Genomic DNA, 19,986 nt, shown 5'->3' on the forward strand with positions numbered 1-19,986 from the left:
GACCGTCCTCTATATAACAAGCCGTGTCATCAGACCATCCTCTATATAACAAGCCGTGTCATCAGACCGTCCTCTATATAACAAGCGGCGCCCGGTGTCATCAGACCGTCCTCTATATAACAAGCGGAGTCATCAGACCGTCCTCTATATAACAAGCCGTGTCATCAGACCGTCCTCTATATAACAAGCCGTGTCATCAGACCGTCCTCTATATAACAAGCGGTGTCATCAGACCGTCCTCTATATAACAAGCCGTGTCATCAGACCGTCCTCTATATAACAAGCCGTGTCATCAGACCGTCCTCTATATAACAAGCCGTGTCATCAGACCGTCCTCTATATAACAAGCCGTGTCATCAGACCGTCCTCTATATAACAAGCGGTGTCATCAGACCGTCCTCTATATAACAAGCCGTGTCATCAGACCGTCCTCTATATAACAAGCGGTGTCATCAGACCGTCCTCTATATAACAAGCCGTGTCATCAGACCGTCCTCTATATAACAAGCGGTGTCATCAGACCGTCCTCTATATAACAAGCGGTGTCATCAGACCGTCCTCTATATAACAAGCCGTGTCATCAGACCGTCCTCTATATAACAAGCCGTGTCATCAGACCGTCCTCTATATAACAAGCCGTGTCATCAGACCGTCCTCTATATAACAAGCGGTGTCATCAGACCGTCCTCTATATAACAAGCGGTGTCATCAGACCGTCCTCTATATAACAAGCCGTGTCATCAGACCGTCCTCTATATAACAAGCCGTGTCATCAGACCGTCCTCTATATAACAAGCCGTGTCATCAGACCGTCCTCTATATAACAAGCCGTGTCATCAGACCGTCCTCTATATAACAAGCCGTGTCATCAGACCGTCCTCTATATAACAAGCCGTGTCATCAGACCGTCCTCTATATAACAAGCCGTGTCATCAGACCGTCCTCTATATAACAAGCCGTGTCATCAGACCGTCCTCTATATAACAAGCCGTGTCATCAGACCGTCCTCTATATAACAAGCCGTGTCATCAGACCGTCCTCTATATAACAAGCCGTGTCATCAGACCGTCCTCTATATAACAAGCGGTGTCATCAGACCGTCCTCTATATAACAAGCCGTGTCATCAGACCGTCCTCTATATAACAAGCCGTGTCATCAGACCGTCCTCTATATAACAAGCCGTGTCATCAGACCGTCCTCTATATAACAAGCCGTGTCATCAGACCGTCCTCTATATAACAAGCGGTGTCACCAGACCGTCCTCTATATAACAAGCCGTGTCATCAGACCGTCCTCTATATAACAAGCGGTGTCATCAGACCGTCCTCTATATAACAAGCCGTGTCATCAGACCATCCTCTATATAACAAGCGGTGTCATCAGACCGTCCTCTATATAACAAGCCGTGTCATCAGACCGTCCTCTATATAACAAGCGGTGTCATCAGACCGTCCTCTATATAACAAGCGGTGTCATCAGACCGTCCTCTATATAACAAGCGGTGTCATCAGACCGTCCTCTATATAACAAGCCGTGTCATCAGACCGTCCTCTATATAACAAGCCGTGTCATCAGACCGTCCTCTATATAACAAGCCGTGTCATCAGACCGTCCTCTATATAACAAGCCGTGTCATCAGACCGTCCTCTATATAACAAGCGGCGTCATCAGACCGTCCTCTATATAACAAGCGGTGTCATCAGACCGTCCTCTATATAACAAGCCGTGTCATCAGACCGTCCTCTATATAACAAGCGGTGTCATCAGACCGTCCTCTATATAACAAGCCGTGTCATCAGACCGTCCTCTATATAACAAGCCGTGTCATCAGACCGTCCTCTATATAACAAGCCGTGTCATCAGACCGTCCTCTATATAACAAGCCGTGTCATCAGACCGTCCTCTATATAACAAGCGGCGTCATCAGACCGTCCTCTATATAACAAGCCGTGTCATCAGACCGTCCTCTATATAACAAGCGGTGTCATCAGACCGTCCTCTATATAACAAGCCGTGTCATCAGACCGTCCTCTATATAACAAGCCGTGTCATCAGACCGTCCTCTATATAACAAGCGGTGTCATCAGACCGTCCTCTATATAACAAGCCGTGTCATCAGACCGTCCTCTATATAACAAGCCGTGTCATCAGACCGTCCTCTATATAACAAGCCGTGTCATCAGACCGTCCTCTATATAACAAGCCGTGTCATCAGACCGTCCTCTATATAACAAGCCGTGTCATCAGACCGTCCTCTATATAACAAGCCGTGTCATCAGACCGTCCTCTATATAACAAGCGGCGTCATCAGACCGTCCTCTATATAACAAGCCGTGTCATCAGACCGTCCTCTATATAACAAGCCGTGTCATCAGACCGTCCTCTATATAACAAGCCGTGTCATCAGACCGTCCTCTATATAACAAGCCGTGTCATCAGACCGTCCTCTATATAACAAGCCGTGTCATCAGACCGTCCTCTATATAACAAGCCGTGTCATCAGACCGTCCTCTATATAACAAGCCGTGTCATCAGACCGTCCTCTATATAACAAGCGGTGTCATCAGACCGTCCTCTATATAACAAGCCATGTCATCAGACCGTCCTCTATATAACAAGCCGTGTCATCAGACCGTCCTCTATATAACAAGCCGTGTCATCAGACCGTCCTCTATATAACAAGCCGTGTCATCAGACCGTCCTCTATATAACAAGCCGTGTCATCAGACCGTCCTCTATATAACAAGCCGTGTCATCAGACCGTCCTCTATATAACAAGCCGTGTCATCAGACCGTCCTCTATATAACAAGCCGTGTCATCAGACCGTCCTCTATATAACAAGCCGTGTCATCAGACCGTCCTCTATATAACAAGCCGTGTCATCAGACCGTCCTCTATATAACAAGCGGTGTCATCAGACCGTCCTCTATATAACAAGCCGTGTCATCAGACCGTCCTCTATATAACAAGCGGTGTCATCAGACCGTCCTCTATATAACAAGCGGTGCCATCAGACCGTCCTCTATATAACAAGCGGTGCCATCAGACCGTCCTCTATATAACAAGCGGTGTCATCAGACCGTCCTCTATATAACAAGCGGTGTCACCAGACCGTCCTCTATATAACAAGCCGTGTCATCAGACCGTCCTCTATATAACAAGCGGTGTCATCAGACCGTCCTCTATATAATAAGCCGTGTCATCAGACCGTCCTCTATATAACAAGCGGTGCCATCAGACCGTCCTCTATATAACAAGTGGTGTCATCAGACCGTCCTCTATATAACAAGCCGTGTCATCAGACCGTCCTCTATATAACAAGCGGTGTCATCAGACCGTCCTCTATATAACAAGCCGTGTCATCAGACCGTCCTCTATATAACAAGCCGTGTCACCAGACCGTCCTCTATATAACAAGCCGTGTCATCAGACCGTCCTCTATATAACAAGCCGTGTCATCAGACCGTCCTCTATATAACAAGCCGTGTCACCAGACCGTCCTCTATATAACAAGCGGTGTCATCAGACCGTCCTCTATATAACAAGCCGTGTCATCAGACCGTCCTCTATATAACAAGCCGTGTCATCAGACCGTCCTCTATATAACAAGCCGTGTCATCAGACCGTCCTCTATATAACAAGCCGTGTCACCAGACCGTCCTCTATATAACAAGCGGTGTCATCAGACCGTCCTCTATATAACAAGCCGTGTCACCAGACCGTCCTCTATATAACAAGCGGTGTCATCAGACCGTCCTCTATATAACAAGCCGTGTCATCAGACCGTCCTCTATATAACAAGCCGTGTCATCAGACCGTCCTCTATATAACAAGCCGTGTCATCAGACCGTCCTCTATATAACAAGCCGTGTCATCAGACCGTCCTCTATATAACAAGCCGTGTCATCAGACCGTCCTCTATATAATGTGATGGATGGTCAAATTGCTTATGTTCTCTGTATTAAATTACACTATGAATTATCAAGCAGGATGCCGGATTATGAAGATATGTATTCTCCATTCAGTTATGATCTCTTTCTGTTACTGCTTAAATCACAAGGGAATAAGTTATTACTTTGTGTTCTTTTTCATGGCCTTCAATACTGGTAGATAGGAGTCTGGCAAAACGCCTAGACCTAAAATAATCATTATATTTCCAATTAATTCTTTATCTCAGTATTTCATACACATATGTGAAATCATCGCATGGCCTTGTGGAGACCTCCTACATTTCTATTGTTTGTAGGCCAGGATTTGCAGATGTTAGAAAGATCACGTGACCTCAGTGGGAAGGTACCCTATGACGTATTTTCAGTCTACGTGTAAAATGTTATGATTGGTTGTTCCATGAGAGGTAACACCCTGGTTAGAGGGTACGCCCTGAGGGTATATTAACCTATGTATCTTGATAATAAATGAGAATATTGATTGAGACGACAGATTGCTATTGTCTTTATTGATCTCCCGGTGCACTGCTGATACTTCAATTACCATATTTGAATACCACCTGACAAAGCAGAGGGAGCCCATTAGAGCACCCATCCCAAAAGGTGCTACCTGGAAGGGGTTTCTTCGACAGTTATGGTGCCGAACAGCCCGGGACCTCCTAATGAGAATTTTGTGCAAAGTCCACTAATCTGGAAGGACCTGGGGAGTCACTGAAACCAAAACCGCGCGGTAAGTAACAGACTTTATGTTACACCATTTGTTTCAGCCACTCTGTTAAGTCCCTGGAAACGTACTTTGTATATGTAAGTCTCTACAAAGGGGTCCCGTAATAATCAGGTCCTTTGTCAGGATGGTAGTGTGGTTAAATGGATTTACATGGGGGTGTATGTGACAAGTGTGATAAATGTGTGTGTAGTGTGATGTTGAATACATCTGTGAGAAGACATACATATCAAATTGTTGAAACTGTATGGCTCCCAGCCCAGAAGTAATATCCACTTCATAGAAGACGATATACACTCAGTGCAAGGAGGAGCAATTGTGTCTATATTGAATTTGCACTCAATACCATTACCCAGTGCAATAGGGAAAACTTTGAATACTGTATTAGAAAATCATTTATATTTTCCTAAATTCATTGCCAGACAGTGATATTGTGTGTAAGGGTCCATAAACCAGTTGTATGCATTGCCAGACTGGCATAAGGTGGGAATCAGTACAGACTGATTTCTAGCACATGATAATCCGGCATATACACTTTGATGTAAAATAACATCCAAGTAATTAAGTCTGTAGTAGTATAACATCAGACCGCTGGATTGAATACCGTTGTAATATAACATCCTGTATTCATTGAATGACCCTGACACTTATCAAAGGTGCCACCTGTGTCGTAGTAGTAATTACAGTGAAGAACATTGGTATTGGCTCAGACCCACAGCCCGTAAAGAAATCATCACCAACATAGATAACAGGCCCCTAAACTACAACCCACAGAGAGAACGGCTAAGGGGGGAGGATTACATATATGTTACCAAATATAATTTGCATGTGAAACCATTGCAAAGTGCTAGAGGAAAGCGTTTGGGATATATGCTACATCACAGGCTGTATGAACTGAAAGACACACCCCGGCAGCAAGTGTTCTGCATAAGTGAAAGAGACGAAGGGTTTGTAGAAGTTTGAAATGAATGTGACCAACTCCTGCTTGAATCAATGGAAGTTCATGAATGTAGATTGTGTTGAAGGATTTGCTCTTGCAATTTGTGGATTGGCAGCATTTTGTCTGTTCTTGATGTTCAAAACAGTGAGGGATCAGAGAAAAGGATATCCCACTGCTAGAATAGTCTGAAGGAACGACTTTTGATATTGATAGTCTTTCTGAAACTGTAAGATAGATTGTCTGAGATATCTGTCAACAGACTAAGGCCTGTCTGTTTGGAGCTGGGGAGTTTTCCGGAGACTACCCTACGCCCTCTGACCATGGGGTCAGGAAATAGTAAGACAAAAATGCGGGACAGCCCTGAGACGTGGGTCTCTGCCATCAAAATAGTAGAAAGAGCAAAAGGATCTGAGGCTGTGAAGGATTGTAAAAGAATGTTTAAAATGATGGGAGTTGGGTCCTATGGCACATTAGCAGAATGTGATTGGAAAGATTTATGACAAATTGTGTTGGATGGTTGAAAGACAATAACATGGTGGAAAAAGCCCAAATGTGGTATGAGGTAGCACAGAGAGTGAGTAACACAGAACATAAGAGTATGGAAGCAAATCATGGAATAATGTATGATTTATATGACCCTTTAAGTGAAAAGCTCCTCACTAATGTGTTAACCCCTTTACAACTGCCAAACAGCCCCACAGCAGCAACTGCGCCATCTCCTTATCCTGAAAATAGCAAGAAAGGCAGCTGCTGGACATGTCCACACTGTGGGCAGCAGAACCCCCTCACTGCAGGATATTGTGTCAGTTGTGGTACGCAGCGCCCCACTAGATTGTTTCCGTTAGTATCAAGTATCCATACACACAGGGGACCAAAACCAGTAGATGTAGACGGGCAACCAGTACCTGGGGCAGTAGGGGAAATCCAGTCACATGAAGCCACTGTGTATCGCCCCTGGAGCCCGGCTGATTTACTAGCTGTATGTAACACACTCCCAGACCCACGTAAAACACCAAGCGCTTTCCATAGAAAGCTGCGAGCAGTACATCTAGCTTACCGTGCTACATGGTCAGATATGGAGAGCCTGGTAGAAACAAAGGGAGGGGAAGTGCTCAAAAATCAAATTCAAGCTGCTATTACAAATCCCGTACCAGCAAATAAAACCAATGAGCAATCAGGACTAGAATACCTGAACGCTATGCAGCCCTGGGTAGATGCTACTCAACAGGATCGAACTGATAGTTTTATGTCATTTTCCCAAGATGTTAAACAGTCAGTCCCTGATTATGCCACAACTTTACAGCAGCAGTGGTTAGATCACGGGTATGAAGAAGGTGATGCAAAAGACTTGCGCCTACTAAAAATAACTTTTATGTCCGGTCTTAAGCCGGCAGTACAAGAAGCTGTTAAAAGATCCCGCCCCGACTGGCGTACATTCCAGTTTAATGATTTAGTGAGCATTGCAAAAGGTGCAGAGTTAGATTTAGCTCCTAAAAGAACTCGTCTCGCCCCGATGCAACAAAAGGGGGGCTATGGAGGAAGAGGCAGGGAACAAAAAGACACTTTGAGAACCCAGAGAAGGGATCTTAGCCAGATTACATGCTGGAACTGTGATAAGAAGGGTCATTATTCAGCCCGATGTCCCTCCCGTCCAGTTGAGCCTCCCAATTCTTTGATTGCTGCATAGGAAACTGGCAACCCTGATGTCTCCCTCTGCCCAGTGCTCCCCCCGACAGGTCCATCATTGATGGTGCCTGTTACTTTACCCACAGGGGAAAATACCTCTTTTCTAGTAGACACAGGGGCAGCCAGAACTGTATTACAAACCAAATATGTACCGGCAGAGTTGTTATCACCAGACTATATAGATTGTGAAGGGGTGGAGGGAACATCATTTCAGTTACAGTTAACAAAACCAATGCGACTGAATATACATGACACACAATCAATTGTCTCCCGTGTGTTAGTGTCACCACACACTCCCTACAATTTATTGGGGACAGATGTACTCAGTGCCCTGGGAGCAGCATTGGACTTTTCTTCTGGCACACCTACATTAACCTCTGCCATTCCAGAGTCCCTGCTATGCAAACTCCTTAGTATGGCAAGTATGCCGGACACTGAAAAAGCCCCCAGTACCCCTCCCCTTTGGTTGGCAGACATCCCAGAAAAACTATGGGCACAAGATAAGATGGATGTAGGAGTTTTAAATGTGCCGCCTGTACAAGTAAATTTAAAACCAGACATGCAGAACCGTCCTGTATGTATAAAGCAATATCCTCTGAGTCCACAGCAAGACGCTGCTATAGAAAAGGATATTAACTCCTTACTGGAAAACAATCTCATAGTGCCCATAATCTCGCCTTTCAACACTCCTCTTTACCCAGTAAAGAAAAAGACACTGCCCGGTCAACCTGTACAGTACCGGATGGTACATGACCTACGGGCTGTGAATGCTGTGACAATAATTAATACACCACAAGTGCCTAACCCACATACATTGCTCAACCAGGTCCCCGGCACTGCAGTCTATTTCACCGTTATAGACTTAGCCAATGCTTTCTTCTCCATCCCGCTGGATAAAGAGTGCCAGCAGTATTTTGCATTTACACATAGGGGAAGACAGTATGCTTGGGTAGTGCTGCCACAGGGTGCCGCAAACTCCCCTGATATCTTCTCACGTACCATGAAAGATATTCTGGACACCTGGCAGCCCCCCAATCAGTCCTCAGTTCTACTACAATATGTAGATGATTTGTTACTTTGTAGTGAGAGTCTGGAGAACAGTGAAACAGATTCTAAATCACTATTAATGTTCCTAGAAGAAGTTGGCTGTAAAGCGAGCAAGCACAAGCTGCAATTATGTGCCAAAACAGTTGTTTTCCTTGGCCACTGTATTTCCCAAGGTATGAAACACTTAACCCCTGACAGGCTGGAAATCATACAGAAACACCCAGTCCCTAGAAACCCTAAACAATTGAGGACTTTCCTGGGTTTAATAGGGTACTGCAGAGCCTGGATCAGGGATGCCTCTGCTATGATGCAACCATTATATGACTGTCTCACCTCTGACCCATTTGTACTGTCACCTGAGGCAATTGACAATTTTCACTCCCTGAAGCTGTCACTGACTACAAGGCCAGCACTGGGACTTCCTGACTACAATAAGCCATTTACTCTGTTCTGCCATGAACAGGCAGGCCATGCCTCTGGAGTATTAGCCCAAGATCATGGAGGCAAGATGCGAACACTTGCCTATTACTCCCTTGCTCTGGATCCCATTGTACTAGGATCCCCGACATGCATACGCGCTGTCTCAGCAGCAGCAGCTTTAGTTGATAAAGCAACAGACATTGTACTTCAACATGACATTATTGTGCAAGTCCCACACGCAGTGCAAGAAATGATGAACACAGTCAAGACAAAACACTTATCAGTTGCAAGACTTACTAAAATTGAACTTACCCTTCTGTCCCCTAATGTGACTATCAAACGTTGTGTTGTTCTGAATCCAGCTACACTCCTGCCCCTAGATTCTGAACAAAAGGAGGGAGGAGTGGGGGGACAGGGACATGGACACCCCCTTATTTTTCAACTATCCACTGATGATGAACTATTTAATTTTGAACATGAACATGACTGTCAAAGCCTAGTGGATATGGAATCAAACGGCATAAACAGTATATTTGATGTTGCTCTGATTAACCCTTATGCTGAGTATTTTGTAGATGGATCTCGATATTGGAGCGAAGACAAAGGACATTTCCTCACCGGGTATGCAGTGGTCCACAATGGTAAGGCCGTCATACAACAGTCCCTACCCTCCAGCAGCTCAGCTCAGGAGGCAGAACTAAAAGCACTCGCTGAGGCGTGTAAATTGGGTAAGGGACAGCGTGTCAACATATACACTGACTCCAGATATGCCTTTGGAGTTGCACATGACTTTGGGACAATATGGAGAGCCAGAGGGTTCTTGACCTCGGCAGGTAAACCTATAAAGAATGCAAAAGCAGTAGAAGAACTTTTAGAATCACTGCACATGCCAGACCAAGCAGCTATAGTCAAAGTACAGGCACACACTAATAACAGTGATCTCCTATCAAAAGGGAATGAGGCTGCGGATGCAGCGGCAAAGGACGCTGCTGCTCTCCCTCTGATGATTGTGAAGCCTGTTTTACAACCCATCACAGAGACCCTGTTGCGTGCTTTCCAGGACCAAGCACCCCCTCAAGAGCAAGCAGAATGGGAGGAGAGAGGTGCAGCAATAGGTCTAGGACAGTTGAGGCATCTTAATTCTAAGGTTTGCCTACCAAGAGCACTGTATCCAATGATGTGTGCCCTAGCCCATGGGAAAACACACTGTTCAAAGGGAGCTATGAGCCAGCTAGTGTTACAGACATGGCATGCTCCTGGTTTTCAAAATGCAGCAGCCAAATATACAGAGGGCTGCATGACATGTGCACAACACAACCCTGGTAAAACCACCAAAACACCAGCTAAACACACTCCTAAGTCCTACTACCCCTTTCAGCGATTACAGGTGGACTACATACAACTACCTAAGGTGGGAATTTATCAATATGTACTTGTTTGCACTGATTTATTTTCAGGATGGCCAGAAGCTTTTCCAGTGGCTAAAGCAAATGCAGATACCACAGCAAAGAAACTGATAGCTGAGGTAGTGTGCCGCTATGGAGTACCAGAGACAATTGAAAGTGACAGAGGTACTCACTTTACCCAAGAACTATTGAGGAACATATTAAAAAGCCTTGGGATAGAACAAGCATTTCACACTCCCTATCACCCACAAAGCAGTGGTAAGGTAGAAAGACTAAATGGAACTTTGAAATTAAAAATCCAGAAGGCCATGAATGAAACTTCTTTACCGTGGACACAATGTCTACCCCTGGCTTTATACTCTGTAAGAACCACACCAAGAGGGAAGGATAAACTTTCTCCCTATGAAATATTGTTTGGAAATATGCCAAAGACTGGACTGTATTTTCCTCAGCAGTTACAAAAGCATTATGACAATATGACCACGTACTTGGCTGCCCTACACAAACAACTGGAGAGGACACACAAACTAATCCTTTCTTCTATTCCAGATCCAAACTTTCTTTCAGGTACCCACTCACTACAACCTGGAGACTGGGTGGTAACAAAGATACACAACAGGAGCAGTCTGGAGCCAAGGTACAGCCAACCAGTAGAAGTACAGCTGGTCACCGCCACATCAGTGAAGCTCCAAGGACGAGCCAATTGGATACATGCAAGCCATTGCAAAAAGGTTATCAGCCCAGATGACGTCGCCTCGAACGATGATGTTGCCCTTGGCAGGGTTGGTGTTGATGTTGCCCCTCGTGGGGACGATGACTCAAGTTCTCAAGGAGGAAGTGGACAATAAATTCATAAAACATCATCAAATTATAACAGCATTAACAAACTTATCTGATTGTTGGATATGTACACACAGTCCCATAAGCTCAAAATCCATGCCATACATGGCTGTGCCCCTTAGTGAGAAAGAACTTCTTAACACTACATGTTGGGATCCCTCAAAGGTAAAGGATAACACAAAAAGGTATACATGGTCTAATACCAGTGTGCCCTTACCCATAGCAGGATGGATGGAGGATCCCTGGTGGCAGGTAAATCTAACCCTGATACCTGGTAAGGCACTGATTCTCACACAAAAGGAAAATGGAAAATGGGTCCCTAAAAATGTCACTAAAACACTGACACTAGGTGAGATCCCCATAAAAGGTATAAAGATAAGCTTCAATAAAACCCAACAGACCTCAGATGTATTTAGACCAAGTCTGGTAGAACGGTACATACATAATGGTAGTTGGGAATACGGCCATTTCTTCCCTTCAGGAAGTAAGACTGATTGTAAACGTTATCCAGGGTATATGGAAGAAACAGACTTACAAGGGAATGAAACCATGTATTGTGGATGCACAGGAGTATACCATGGGTCTTTGGGAACAAATTGTCCTTGGTGTGTATTACAACAGTCTTTTCCCCTAGTTCATTTTGCTCACATGTTAACCCTAGGAAGTATGCAATGGTTTGACCTTCCCCATGATATATATATAGTGTGCGGACACAATGCATATAAATGGATCCCGCAGACTACCACAGGTACCTGTACCCTAGCTAGGTTACAGTCTGCTACCTGGACATGGGACAAGGATGCACTTCCTTATGATAAAGTACCAAAACATATGCTGTACAAAAGGGAGGGAAAGCAAAAAGCCCACCCATTGGTACACTTACCTTGGCACACCAAGTTAGGATATGCTCTATCCATCTTTGGAGGACCAATTAGAAATGCACATAACATAGAAAAACTAGCAGAGTTGTTTGACAATATTACCGAATTAATATTTGATGCTTTAAATGTATCTTCAGTACTTACCCGACAGCTTATTACTGTTACTAACCAACATACACTTGTACTAGATTACTTAACTGCAAGTCAAGGGGGTATGTGCCAGATAGTGGGTCCTGCATGCTGTCATTATATAGATCCCCAAGGGACAGTACAGATTAAACATGATATTGAACAAGCAAAGCAATTAAAGGAGGAATTTAGGAAAGCCAATTCTGAAGAGGATTGGAACCTAGATTGGCCAGACTGGTTGTCATGGCTGAACCCGGCCTCATGGTTCAAAGGCATTGGAGGATGGGCTGCAGGACTTATGCAAGGCGCTTTACATATATTACTCATAATATTGATTATATATGTTTTTGTTAAATTAGTAGCATGTCTGATACCTATGCTATGTAAGAAGGCTAAGAAAATTGTCTATCATAAGCCGAAACCTTTTAATCAACAATACCCTATGTCACAGGGATTTTATGCACAAGGCCAGAACCTGGTGAATGGGTGAACACCCCACCATGTAACACTAAGTGTGTGTTCATTTATTAAAGCTTTGCCATTTATATCTTATATACATGTTAGGACTTTTATACAGGGCATGCTGTTATTGTTATCACCATAAAAAATATTGACAAAGGTAGAGTCCAACAAATCCAAGCAGCCGTGCAGACAAGCAACTACGGGACTTGTCAACGCACTGACGGGACCCTTTACCCAAACCTGAACTCGGTGATCGCATTATATTATTGGTAGTGGCCCTATTCACTATTTTGTTTGAAGTTTATAATCAGATAATTCTTAATCTCTGTATTTTAATATGAGAAAAAGGGGGGTTTGTGATGGATGGTCAAATTGCTTATGTTCTCTGTATTAAATTACACTATGAATTATCAAGCAGGATGCCGGATTATGAAGATATGTATTCTCCATTCAGTTATGATCTCTTTCTGTTACTGCTTAAATCACAAGGGAATAAGTTATTACTTTGTGTTCTTTTTCATGGCCTTCAATACTGGTAGATAGGAGTCTGGCAAAACGCCTAGACCTAAAATAATCATTATATTTCCAATTAATTCTTTATCTCAGTATTTCATACACATATGTGAAATCATCGCATGGCCTTGTGGAGACCTCCTACATTTCTATTGTTTGTAGGCCAGGATTTGCAGATGTTAGAAAGATCACGTGACCTCAGTGGGAAGGTACCCTATGACGTATTTTCAGTCTACGTGTAAAATGTTATGATTGGTTGTTCCATGAGAGGTAACACCCTGGTTAGAGGGTACGCCCTGAGGGTATATTAACCTATGTATCTTGATAATAAATGAGAATATTGATTGAGACGACAGATTGCTATTGTCTTTATTGATCTCCCGGTGCACTGCTGATACTTCAATTACCATATTTGAATACCACCTGACAAAGCAGAGGGAGCCCATTAGAGCACCCATCCCAAAAGGTGCTACCTGGAAGGGGTTTCTTTGACAATAACAAGCCGTGTCATCAGACCGTCCTCTATATAACAAGCCGTGTCATCAGACCGTCCTCTATATAACAAGCCGTGTCATCAGACCGTCCTCTATATAACAAGCCGTGTCATCAGACCGTCCTCTATATAACAAGCCGTGTCATCAGACCGTCCTCTATATAACAAGCCGTGTCATCAGACCGTCCTCTATATAACAAGCCGTGTCATCAGACCGTCCTCTATATAACAAGCGGTGTCATCAGACCGTCCTCTATATAACAAGCGGTGTCATCAGACCGTCCTCTATATAACAAGCGGCGCCCGGTGTCATCAGACTCAGCCCCCAGGATAAGCGGCGCCCGGTGTCATCAGACTCAGCCCCCAGGATAAGCGGTGCCCGGTGTCATCAGACTCAGCCCCCAGGATAAGCGGCGCCCGGTGTCATCAGACTCAGCCCCCAGGATAAGCGGTGCCCGGTGTCATCAGACTCAGCCCCCAGGATAAGCGGTGCCCGGTGTCGTCAGACTCAGCTCCCAGGATAAGCGGTGCCCGGTGTCGTCAGACTCAGCCCCCAGGATAAGCGGTGCCCGGTGTCATCAGACTCAGCCCCCAGGATAAGCGGTGCCCGGTGTCATCAGACTCAGCCCCCAGGATAAGCGGTGCCCGGTGTCATCAGACTCAGCCCCCAGGATAAGCGGTGCCCGGTGTCATCAGACTCAGCCCCCAGGATAAGCGGTGCCCGGTGTCATCAGACTCAGCCCCCAGGATAAGCGGTGCCCGGTGTCATCAGACTCAGCCCCCAGGATAAGCGGTGCCCGGTGTCATCAGACTCAGCCCCCAGGATAAGCGGTGCCCGGTGTCATCAGACTCAGCCCCCAGGATAAGCGGTGCCCGATCTCATCAGACTCAGCCCCCAGGATAAGCGGTGCCCGGTGTCGTCAGACTCAGCCCCCAGGATAAGCGGTGCCCGATCTCATCAGACTCAGCCCCCAGGATAAGCGGTGCCCGTTGTCGTCAGACTCAGCCCCCAGGATAAGCGGTGCCCGGTGTCATCAGACTCAGCCCCCAGGATAAGCGGTGCCCGGTGTCATCAGACTCAGCCCCCAGGATAAGCGGTGCCCGGTGTCATCAGACTCAGCCCCCAGGATAAGCGGTGCCCGGTGTCATCAGACTCAGCCCCCAGGATAAGCGGTGCCCGGTGTCATCAGACTCAGCCCCCAGGATAAGCGGTGCCCGATCTCATCAGACTCAGCCCCCAGGATAAGCGGTGCCCGGTGTCATCAGACTCAGCCCCCAGGATAAGCGGTGTCCGGTGTCATTAGACTCATCCCCCAGGATAAGCGGTGCCCGGTGTCATTAGACTCAGCCCCCCAGGATAAGCGGTGCCGGTTGTTATTTACTGACTCGCCCCTGGATATGTGGTACCGGGTGTGATTAGAATATCAGCCCTCTGGATAAGCGGTGCCGGCTGTTATAGACTGTACGTACCTCCAGCACTCACCCGGTCCGGTCCAATTAGACCCCCGCAGATTCTTCTCTTCTGCGCGAACGCGGAACCGGAAGCTCCCTTTCCTGTAAGCGTCTGGCATCGCGCCTGCGCAGAGAACAGGAGAAGCCGCGCGCTGATCACGTGATTGCCCTGAGTTGCGGGGGGCGGGGCTATATATAACCGTTGTGGGCGTCGTTTCTTCAGGCTCCGCCCAGCTCTTATATAAATCTCCTCCCGCAGTCGCGTCCCGTCAGTGGCCCCGGTGTGCGCTGGTCAGGTGATATGTCCCCGCTGCTGGGCGTTGTGTTACCCGAGCTGTGATGACGTGGGGTGTGATTACAATTGCTGACCACTGGGCTGAGGATCTGTTATCACGTCTGTTCTTTTACGTTAGGATGTTTCTAGTCACGGACGGTCAGAAAACCGCAGTCTGCTGCGCCATTCTAACCAGTAACAAGATGGAGACTGTAACACAATGTGAACTGTGCCGTAAACACCAATCCGGCAGCATTACCCCGCCCTCAGTCACATGACCCGCTAATAAGTGGGTGTGTCATTCACGTAGAAGGCGTGGTTACATTCGCACGTAATAATCTATCTCTTATACCGAGCGTTCAGATAGATGCCGCTGCCTATGGCGACCACTACTCTTATAGAGAGAGCAGCCCCTCCCCCCGCGCCGGCAGCCGAGGGGCATAATGAAGACCCGCGCTCCGCCATCTTTCTGCTCCTATTCAGCCGAGTCCGGTGACGAGTCGGTAGAAAACACAATAATGTGCGAGACGTAAATATCGTACCGGCGATGAAACAATCCCCGATCCCCAGGAGACGAAAAAATGTCAAAAACGGGGACTAATACCCAAAAATATAAAATCTTCAAAAATAAAAACGTTTTTCCTGTAAATTAATGTAAAAAATAATAAACGTAACTGGCGTCGCCTCGTCCGTAAATGTCTGAACTATCACAATACGATATTAACCCGCGCGGTGAACGGCGGAAAAAAAATGAAAATGGCCGAGTCGCTGTCCGGACGCCTCAAATCCCCAAAAAAACGGAGTGAAAAGTGTCACGTACCTCAGAACGGAAGTACGGCCCGCAAACACGTGTCCGCATACCGCGCGACGGAAGGAGAAAACCGCTCTGCCTTTTAGAGGGTGGGGAGGAAAAAGCGAAAACGGAGATCCGAAAAATGTCCGTGGAGGGAAGGGGTTAAAGGGTTTCCCACAATCATAACCGATCCTCAGGGTCGGTGAGAATTTCCTGATTGCCGGGACCCCCACCGATCGTAAGAATGGAGGTCCCGCCCCCCCAGATCCTCCTCACTGCGTCCAATCGGATTGAGATCTGGAGACTTTGGGGACCACGTCCTGAAATCTTTACATGGACGTGCCGAACAAAACTCCTAGCGTAAGGGCGTTTACGAAACTGAAACTCTAGGTGTGAACAGACCCTTAAATGAGGGGAGCGGAAATAACTTGGTTTGTAAAGTCCACGTGTGGAAGCCCCACTATTGAAAATCCACTGTTTATCGGGGAGCAGTGGCTAGGACAGATTAAAGTGACGAGTGTTTCGGCGTGACGGCCGCTCGGGGGCGGGGCAAAACCTGCGTAACATAGACCGTAGGTGTACAGTTCACTGCCTGACAGGAGAGAGCAGCGGAGGATATGGAGGGGAGAAGCCCCCCGCGATATACTGACTGGTCCATATAACGATACTGACTTATTTACTGCCTCCGAGCTTCATGAAACAAAACGTGTATACGGGAGCGGGAACGGCTGCGACTATATACAGCACGCGAGAAAATGGCGACGGCACCGGCAACACTAATGCCACCTGAGCCACGAAATATACCTAAATATTCATCACTGCTGATTCTACGACCAATAGGGAGGTTCTTAGCGCACATTCTGATCAAATTGTGTGATCATACCTGCCAGGGGGCTGTGTGGTTGTATAGTGAGTGTTGGTGGTGTAGTGGTGAGCGTAGCTGGTTGTATAGTGAGCGTTGGTGGTATAGTGGTGAGTGTAGCTGGTTGTATAGTGAGCATTGGTGGTATAGCGGTGAGAGTAGCTGGTTGTATAGTGAGCGTTGGTGGTGTAGCGGTGAGCGTAGCTGGTTGTGTAGTGAGTGTTGGTGGTATAGTGGTGAGCGTAGCTGGTTGTATAGTGAGTGTTGGTGGTATAGTGGTGAGCGTAGCTGGTTGTATAGTGAGCATTGGTGGTATAGTGGTGAGTGGAGCTGGTTGTATAGTGAGCATTGGTGGTATAGTGGTGAGTGTAGCTGGTTGTATAGTGAGCATTGGTGGTATAGTGGTGAGTGGAGCTGGTTGTATAGTGAGCGTTGGTGGTGTAGTGGTGAGTGGAGCTGGTTGTATAGTGAGTGTTGGTGGTATAGTGGTGAGTGTAGCTGGTTGTATAGTGAGCGTTGGTGGTATAGTGGTGAGTGTAGCTGGTTGTATAGTGAGCGTTGGTGGTATAGTGGTGAGCGTAGCTGGTTGTATAGTGAGCGTTGGTGGTATAGTGGTGAGTGTAGCTGGTTGTATAGTGAGCGTTGGTGGTGTAGTGGTGAGCGTAGCTGGTTGTATAGTGAGCGTTGGTGGTATAGTGGTGAGCGTAGCTGGTTGTATAGTGAGTGTTGGTGGTGTAGTGGTGAGCGCAGCTGGTTGTATAGTGAGTGTTGGTGGTATAGTGGTGAGCGTAGCTGGTTGTATAGTGAGTGTTGGTGGTGTAGTGGTGAGTGTAGCTGGTTGTATAGTGAGCGTTGGTGGTGTAGTGGTGAGCGTAGCTGGTTGTATAGTGAGTGTTGGTGGTATAGTGGTGAGCGGAGCTGGTTGTATAGTGAGCGTTGGTGGTGTAGTGGTGAGCGGAGCTGGTTGTATAGTGAGCGTTGGTGGTGTAGTGGTGAGCGGAGCTGGTTGTATAGTGAGTGTTGGTGGTGTAGTGGTGAGTGTAGCTGGTTGTATAGTGAGCGTTGGTGGTGTAGTGGTGAGCGGAGCTGGTTGTATAGTGAGCGTTGGTGGTGTAGTGGTGAGCGGAGCTGGTTGTATAGTGAGTGTTGGTGGTGTAGTGGTGAGTGTAGCTGGTTGTATAGTGAGCATTGGTGGTATAGTGGTGAGTGTAGCTGGTTGTATAGTGAGCATTGGTGGCGTAGTGGTGAGTGTAGCTGGTTGTATAGTGAGTGTTGGTGGTGTAGTGGTGAGTGTAGCTGGTTGTATAGTGAGTGTTGGTGGTATAGTGGTGAGCGTAGCTGGTTGTATAGTGAGTGTTGGTGGTGTAGTGGTGAGTGTAGCTGGTTGTATAGTGAGCGTTGGTGGTGTAGTGGTGAGCGTAGCTGGTTGTATAGTGAGTGTTGGTGGTATAGTGGTGAGCGGAGCTGGTTGTATAGTGAGCGTTGGTGGTGTAGTGGTGAGCGGAGCTGGTTGTATAGTGAGCGTTGGTGGTGTAGTGGTGAGCGGAGCTGGTTGTATAGTGAGTGTTGGTGGTGTAGTGGTGAGTGTAGCTGGTTGTATAGTGAGCGTTGGTGGTGTAGTGGTGAGCGGAGCTGGTTGTATAGTGAGCGTTGGTGGTGTAGTGGTGAGCGGAGCTGGTTGTATAGTGAGTGTTGGTGGTGTAGTGGTGAGTGTAGCTGGTTGTATAGTGAGCGTTGGTGGTGTAGTGGTGAGTGTAGCTGGTTGTATAGTGAGTGTTGGTGGTGTAGTGGTGAGTGTAGCTGGTTGTATAGTGAGCGTTGGTGGTGTAGTGGTGAGCGTAGCTGGTTGTATAGTGAGCGTTGGTGGTGTAGTGGTGAGCGTAGCTGGTTGTATAGTGAGTGTTGGTGGTGTAGTGGTGAGCGCAGCTGGTTGTATAGTGAGCGTTGGTGGTATAGTGGTGAGTGGAGCTGGTTGTATAGTGATCATACCTGCCAGGGGGCTGTGTGGTTGTATAGTGAGTGTTGGTGGTATAGTGGTGAGTGTAGCTGGTTGTATAGTGAGCGTTGGTGGTGTAGTGGTGAGCGGAGCTGGTTGTATAGTGAGCGTTGGTGGTGTAGTGGTGAGCGGAGCTGGTTGTATAGTGAGTGTTGGTGGTGTAGTGGTGAGTGTAGCTGGTTGTATAGTGAGCGTTGGTGGTGTAGTGGTGAGTGTAGCTGGTTGTATAGTGAGTGTTGGTGGTGTAGTGGTGAGTGTAGCTGGTTGTATAGTGAGCGTTGGTGGTGTAGTGGTGAGCGTAGCTGGTTGTATAGTGAGCGTTGGTGGTGTAGTGGTGAGCGTAGCTGGTTGTATAGTGAGTGTTGGTGGTGTAGTGGTGAGCGCAGCTGGTTGTATAGTGAGCGTTGGTGGTATAGTGGTGAGTGGAGCTGGTTGTATAGTGAGTGTTGGTGGTATAGTGGTGAGCGTAGCTGGTTGTATAGTGAGCGTTGGTGGTGTAGTGGTGAGTGGAGCTGGTTGTATAGTGAGTGTTGGTGGTATAGTGGTGAGTGTAGCTGGTTGTATAGTGAGCGTTGGTGGTATAGTGGTGAGCGGAGCTGGTTGTATAGTGAGCGTTGGTGGTGTAGTGGTGAGTGTAGCTGGTTGTATAGTGAGTGTTGGTGGTATAGTGGTGAGTGTAGCTGGTTGTATAGTGAGCGTTGGTGGTATAGTGGTGAGTGTAGCTGGTTGTATAGTGAGCGTTGGTGGTGTAGTGGTGAGTGTAGCTGGTTGTATAGTGAGCGTTGGTGGTGTAGTGGTGAGTGTAGCTGGTTGTATAGTGAGCATTGGTGGTATAGTGGTGAGTGTAGCTGGTTGTATAGTGAGCATTGGTGGTATAGTGGTGAGTGTAGCTGGTTGTATAGTGAGCGTTGGTGGTATAGTGGTGAGTGTAGCTGGTTGTATAGTGAGTGTTGGTGGTATAGTGGTGAGTGTAGCTGGTTGTATAGTGAGCGTTGGTGGTGTAGTGGTGAGCGGAGCTGGTTGTATAGTGAGCGTTGGTGGTATAGTGGTGAGTGTAGCTGGTTGTATAGTGAGCATTGGTGGTATAGTGGTGAGTGTAGCTGGTTGTATAGTGAGTGT

General features: G+C 46.8%; 1 protein-coding gene across 4 annotated transcripts in view; it reads right to left on the bottom strand.

The window, feature by feature from the left end:
* The window catches only part of LOC142759005 (uncharacterized), a 26,514-nt gene extending 11,460 nt beyond the window's left edge, over window positions 1-15,054 (bottom strand). For 2 of the 4 annotated variants that reach the window (XM_075860793.1, XM_075860791.1), the window contains exon 1: window positions 14,974-15,054. The gene's annotated coding sequence lies outside the window, so the exon portion shown is untranslated. Of the gene's footprint in view, window positions 1-14,960 lie in introns of all 4 variants that reach the window. The other 2 variants (XM_075860792.1, XM_075860790.1) reach the window with 1 other exon arrangement.
* Between the last annotated feature and the right edge of the window lie 4,932 nt (window positions 15,055-19,986).

Source organism: Rhinoderma darwinii, chromosome 4 (assembly GCF_050947455.1).
Source record: "Rhinoderma darwinii isolate aRhiDar2 chromosome 4, aRhiDar2.hap1, whole genome shotgun sequence".
NCBI lineage: Eukaryota > Metazoa > Chordata > Amphibia > Anura > Rhinodermatidae > Rhinoderma > Rhinoderma darwinii.